The following is a 7,395-nucleotide window of genomic DNA, read 5'->3' on the forward strand; positions in this document are numbered from 1 at the left end:
TTGATTCATGGCCTTTGAGAATCGATTTTGAATCGACCACAGTTTTAAAAACGATTATTCGAAAAATCGATTTTTTTTAACCCAGGCCTAATCAGAAGAGGATCTATGACTTCTGAAAGCACCTCTTTTAGGAGCTTAGATGGTATAGGGTCTAACATACATGTTGTTGGTTTAGATGATTTAACAAGTTTATACAATTCTTCCTCTCCTATAGTAGAGAATGAGTGGAACTGTTCCTCAGGGGGTCTATAGTGCACTGTCTGATGCGATACTGTAGCTGAAGGCTGAATGGTTACAATTTAATCTCTTATAGTATTGATTTTAGAAGTAAAGTAGTTTATAAAGTCATTTCTGCTGTGATGTTGGTAAATGTCGACACTTGTTGAGGCTTTATTTTTTGTTAATTTAGCCACTGTATTGAATAAATACCTGGGGTTATGTTTGTTTTCTTCTAAAAGGGAAGAAAAGTAATTGGATCTAGCAGTTGTTAATGCTTTTCTGTAGGATAGGTTACTTTCCCGCCAAGCAATACGAAATACCTCTAGTTTTGTTTTCCTCCAGCTGCGCTCCATTTTCCCAGCTGCTCTCTTTACGGTGCGAGTATGCTCATTATACCATGGTGTCATACTGGTTTCCTTAACCTGTATTTAAAATGCTAGAAAAGAGAGAGTCCATAGTTTCTGTTACATCATCGAGTTGTTCTGAGGTTTTGGATATGCTAAGGAATTTGGATACATCAGGAAGATAACTTAAAAAGCAGTCTTTTGAGGTAGAAGTGATGGTTCTTCCATACTTGTAACAAGAATTAGAATTTACAATTTTGGCTATATGAAGTTTGCACAAAACTAAATAATGATCTGAGATATCATTACATCAAAGGGGTGGGATACCTTCTATAACCGAACTAAATTAAAATTCTGCCATGTAAACATGTTAAACTGATTACTTATATCTATGTAACCTTGCAATAGTCGTAGTCATCAGAAGGAGAAAGTGATGTCAGCAATGATGTGCATTCAGTGATTAATATACACTTTTATTACAGTAGAGATGAAATAGTGGGTGAAAAGATAAAATTCCAATTATACAATAACACGCATTAGAATGAAATCTGGAATCTCATGACCAGAGCAGAAAGCTGATGTAAAAGTGAACAAAATTGACTGCTTTTTCAGATTAGAAACAACACTATGATAGTGAATAGCTCAATGAAAACACTTGACCAAATTTCGCCTGTCATTGTACGAATTATACAGATTCATAAACCCATTTGTTAATGTTGTGTTATAGCTAATTGCAAGCACTATCTGCGTTCATAAGCCTCTCCCTCATGACTCATTGTTTAACGAAACCTTGTGAGAAATCGTGTATTTTTCCATGTAAGTACAGATTAGTATTAATTAGTGCCGTCAAAATTAGCGCGTTAACGCATTCGATTAATTTGAAATATTTAACGCTTAAAAAAAAAAATAACGCAATTAACACGGTTGCAGTTTTTTTTTTATTTCCGGTTGTGGCCTATGTGTGTTCAACGTGCAAAGAAATATGGAAAAGACCAAGGAAGGACTTTTAGACGGAAAGTTTCAGTATAAAACTTTACTCTTCATTCAGTCTGCCACAAGAAACAGCAACATTAAAATCATGAACTCAAATGTCATTGTTTAAAAAAAAAAAAAAAAAAAAAAACAATGACTGTTGTAACAGTGCGTAAATCGACCTTTCTGTAACGCTAACGTTAATAAGCTTAAACGAAAATAACGAAATAATTGTGTAGCGGAGTATTTTTTGCACACAGTGCCGCGAACTGTCAATCACTCCTGTACGCGTGCATCACTGTCCTCCTCAGCTGCAGCAACTTGCGCTCTCTCTCTTCATCAAGCTTTAAAACAAAAAGGGGACAAAAAGATCATATTGTCTTTGTGCATAGGCTATAAATTAATTAGATAAATGAATATCTAAATTTGTGCCTTGCCGTCTACGGTATTTTTTTAGAACTTAGAAAAAAGATGCTGCAGCCAATGAGCAGCCAGCGGGGGCTGCAGGACAACTCAACCTCCGCAGACAGTTTTTAATGTTTATCAGACAATAAATACTCAAGATTTTGCTTTAGTATAATTTTCGGGACAATTAGGGCCAGTTTCGGGAGTCAGGACAACAGTTTATATTTCGGGACTGTCCCGAATTTTTCGGGACGTCTGGTCACCCTTCCTGAAAGAGCTGCATTACTTCATTAGCTTGAGTCTGACCTGCAGTGATAGGATTCAAATTTGTTGAGGTGTCAGTCAGCGAATCTTCTGATTCTGGTCTTTTTCTTGCAGTATTCAGAGTCTGAAGCCAAGAAAACATATTAAGTGTTGTTGTTAACTGTATTTGATTTTTAACCGAACCGAGTGTGGTGTACACTCACAACGAGTTTCACACACCTTCTCCGGCCACGTTGAGTTGTTGACACTTGTGGGAAAAGCGACACATGCGCTATTCACTTGTATAACTTAAGGGTGAATGGGTAATGTAGTTTCTGCTCTGGGTGGGATGTATTAGGAAGCTTGCATTGTGAAGGGCGCTCTGAAAATCGGCAGTGCAGGTAAAAGATTAAAACCTCTATTAAAACAGATGTCCAAATGAGCGTACCGGTACGCTAAAAGCACGTTTTGGGCGCACGGAGAGGTGGCGCTACGCTCAAGAGCTATATTTGGAAGTGGCGGTACTGAGTACCGGTGCGTACCGGCCCACTTAAAGCACTGGCATTGACTATACTTTGGGATTTTTTTGCAGTCCACTTAGAATTCAACATAGAAATCATTTTTGTTTTTTATTGGCATTGATTGTTTTGAAATTCAAATGGCACTTACATGCCTGTGTTTTTATTTATGTAATAAATATGGCTTTCAAGCCAACAGTTAATTTGGAGGATATTGATGGTTTATTGCAGGTATGTTGTTTACATGAGAAAATCTGTGTTACAAGTTAAACAAAAATTCCAATAAACAATCATATTTTGAATTTAAGTAGTTTCTTTGTCTTGAGTTTACATTAATTATTTACATTTTACATTTACATATCCAAAAAGTTTCAGTCTTTTAATTGCGATTAATCGCGATTAATTTAAAAAATTGTGTGATTAATTAGTTAATTTTTTTTAATCGATTGACAGCACTAGTATTAATATTTTTAATTATTATTATTATCATCATCATGTATTTATTTATTTATTTATTTTTATCAGAATACAATTAATTTCAGAGCTGCATTACAGAAGGTCTTAGGCTGCGGCTAGTTCCCCTTTCTGAATTGACATGCCTATGTTGCGTTTTCCAGTTTACCTCTTCATGCAGTTCAATCAATCAATCAATCAATCACCTTTATTTATATAGTGCTTTAAACAAAATACATTGCGCCAAAGCACTGAACAACATTCATTTGGAAAACAGTGTCTCAATAATGCAAAATGATAGTTAAAGGCAGTTCATCATTGAATTCATTGATGTCATCTCTGTTCAGTTGAAATAGTGTCTGTTTTAATTTGCAATCAAGTCAACGATATCGCTGTAGATGAAGTGACCCCAACTAAGCAAGCCAGAGGCGACAGCGGCAAGGAACCGAAACTCCATCGGTGACAGAATGGAGAAAAAAACCTTGGGAGAAACCAGGCTCAGTTGGGGGGCCAGTTCTCCTCTGACCAGACGAAACCAGTAGTTCAATTCCAGGCTGCAGCAAAGTCAGATTGTGCAGAAGAATCATCTGTTTCCTGTGGTCTTGTCCTGGTGCTCCTCTGAGACAAGGTCTTTACAGGGGATCTGTATCTGGGGCTCTAGTTGTCCTGGTCTCCGCTGTCTTTCAGGGCAGTAGAGGTCCTTTCTAGGTGCTGATCCACCATCTGGTCTGGATACGTACTGGATCCGGGTGACTGCAGTGACCCTCTGATCTGGACACAGACTGGATCTGGTGGCCACGGTGACCTCGGAACAAGAGAGAAACAGACAAATATTAGCGTAGATGCCATTCTTCTAATGATGTAGAAAGTACGGTGTTATGTGAAGTGTTCCGGTTCCAGTTTACCTAATTAATGCAGCCTAAAAATCCTTTAACGGATTTGGATATTAAAAGCATATTAGTATGTTATGTGTATGCCAGGTTAAAGAGATGGGTCTTTAATCTAGATTTAAACTGCAAGAGTGTGTCTGCCTCCCGAACAATGTTAGGTAGGTTATTCCAGAGTTTAGGCGCCAAATAGGAAAAGGATCTGCCGCCCGCAGTTGATTTTGATATTCTAGGTATTATCAAATTGCCTGAGTTTTGAGAACGTAGCGGACGTAGAGGAGTATAATGTAAAAGGAGCTCATTCAAATACTGAGGTGCTAAACCATTCAGGGCTTTATAAGTAATAAGCAATATTTTAAAATCTATACGATGTTTGATAGGGAGCCAGTGCAGTGTGGACAGGACCGGGCTAATATGGTCATACTTCCTGGTTCTAGTAAGAACTCTTGCTGCTGCATTTTGGACTAGCTGTAGTTTGTTTACCAAGCGTGCAGAACAACCACCCAATAAAGCATTACAGTAGTCTAACCTTGAAGTCATAAATGCATGGATTAACATTTCTGCATTTGACATTGAGAGCATAGGCCGTAATTTAGATATATTTTTGAGATGGAAAAATGCAGTTTTACAAATGCTAGAAACGTGGCTTTCTAAGGAAAGATTGCGATCAAGTAGCACACCTAGGTTCCTAACTGATGACGAAGAATTGACAGAGCAACCATCAAGTCTTAGACAGTGTTCTAGGTTATTACAAGTAGAGTTTTTAGGCCCTATGATTAACACCTCTGTTTTTTCTGAATTTAGCAGTAAGAAATTACTCGTCATCCAATTTTTTATATCGACTATGCATTCCATTAGTTTTTCAAATTGGTGTGTTTCACCGGGCTGCGAGGAAATATAGAGCTGCGTATCATCAGCATAACAGTGAAAGCTAACACCATGTTTCCTGATGATATCTCCCAAGGGTAACATATAAAGCGTGAAGAGTAGCGGCCCTAGAACTGAGCCTTGAGGTACTCCATACTGCACTTGTGATCGATATGATACATCTTCATTCACTGCTACGAACTGATGGCGGTCATATAAGTACGATTTAAACCATGCTAATGCACTTCCACTGATGCCAACAAAGTGTTCAAGTCTATGCAAAAGAATGTTGTGGTCAATTGTGTCAAACGCAGCACTAAGATCCAATAAAACTAATAGAGAGATACACCCACGATCAGATGATAAGAGCAGATCATTTGTAACTCTAAGGAGAGCAGTTTCAGTACTATGATACGGTCTAAATCCTGACTGGAAATCCTCACATATACCATTTTTCTCTAAGAAGGAATATAATTGTGAGGATACCACCTTTTCTAGTATCTTGGACAGAAAAGGGAGATTTGAGATTGGTCTATAATTAACTAGTTCTCTGGGGTCAAGTTGTGGCTTTTTTATGAGAGGCTTAATAACAGCCAGTTTGAAGGTTTTGGGGACATGTCCTAATAACAATGAGGAATTAATAATAGTCAGAAGAGGACCTATGACTTCTGGAAGCACCTCTTTTAAGAGCTTAGATGGTATAGGGTCTAACATACATGTTGTAAGTTTGGATGATTTAACAAGTTTATACAATTCTTCCTCTCCTATAGTAGAGAATGAGTGGAACTGTTCCTCAGGGGGTCTATAGTGCACTGTCTGATGCGAAACTGTAGCTGACGGCTGAATGGTTGCAATTTTATCTCTAATAGTATCGATTTTAGAAGTAAAGTAGTTCATAAAGTCATTACTGCTGTGGTGTTGGGAAATGTCAACACTTGTTGAGGCTTTATTTTTCGTTAATTTAGCCACTGTATTGAATAAATACCTGGGGTTATGTTTGTTTTCTTCTAAAAGAGAAGAAAAGTAATCAGATCTAGCAGTTTTTAATGCTTTTCGGTAGGATATGCTACTTTCCCGCCAAGCAATACGAAATACCTCTAGTTTTGTTTTCCTCCAGCTGCGCTCCATTTTTCGGGCTGCTCTCTTTAGGGTGCGAGTATGCTCATTATACCATGGTGTCAAACTGTTTTCCTTAACTTTTCTTAAGCGTAAAGGAGCAACTGTATTTAAAGTGCTAGAAAAGAGAGAGTCCATAGTTTCTGTTACATCATCAAGTTGTTCTGAGGTTTTGGATATGCTAAGGAATTCGGATACATCAGGAAGATAACTTAAAAAGCTGTCTTTTGTGGTAGAAGTGATGGTTCTTCGATACTTGTAACAAGAAGTAGAATTTACAATTTTGGCTATATGAAGTTTACACAGAACTAAATAATGATCTGAGATATCATCACTTGGCTGAATAATTTCAACACTATCAACATCAATTCCATGTGACAGTATTAAATCTAGAGTATGATTTCGACAATGAGTAGGTCCTGAAACGTGTTTTCTAACACCAATAGAGTTCAGAATGTCTATAAATGCTGATCCCAATACATCTTTTTCATTATCGACATGGATATTAAAATCACCAACTATTAAGACTTTATCTGCAGCCAGAACTAACTCGGATGTAAAATCACCAAACTCTTTAATAAAGTCTGTATGGTGCCCTGGTGGCCTGTATACAGTAGCCAGTACAAACATAACAGGGGATTTATCATTAACATTGGTTTCTTTGGATAATGTTATATGAAGCACCATTACTTCAAACGAGTTATACTTGAAGCCTGCCCTCTGAGAAATCCTGAAAACGTTATTATAAATTGAAGCAACACCTCCCCCTTTGCCTTTTAGACGCGGCTCGTGTTTATAACAATAATCTTGGGGGGTGGACTCATTTAAAATAATGTAATCATCAGGTTTTAGCCAGGTTTCTGTCAAGCAGAGCACATCTATATTATGATCAGTTATCATATTATTTACAAAAAGTGTTTTCGTAGAAATGGATCTGATATTCAATAAGCCAATCTTTATCATTTGTTTATCCATATTGCATTTGTTTTTTATTTGTTGAACCTCAATTAAATTGTTAACCTTAACTTGGTTTGGACGTTTTTTGTATTTTCTAGTTCGTGGAACAGACACAGTCTCTATAGTGTGATATCTAGGTGAAAGAGTCTCTATGTGCTGAGAATTAACTGACCTCTGTGACGGGAGGCAGCTAGCAGACGGTCGGTTTAGCCAGTCTGTCTGCTTCCTGACCTGGGCCCCAGTTAGTCAAGTATAAACACTAAGACTATTTGCCATATTTCTAGACAGAAGAGTGGCGCCACCCCAGGAGGGATGAAGACCATCTCTTTTAAACAGGTCAGGTCTGCCCCAAAAGCTCGTCCAATTGTCTATATAACCTATGTTATTCTGTGGGCACCACTTAGACATCCAGCC

This window comes from Carassius auratus, unplaced genomic scaffold, assembly GCF_003368295.1.
Source record: "Carassius auratus strain Wakin unplaced genomic scaffold, ASM336829v1 scaf_tig00216516, whole genome shotgun sequence".
Lineage (NCBI taxonomy): Eukaryota > Metazoa > Chordata > Actinopteri > Cypriniformes > Cyprinidae > Carassius > Carassius auratus.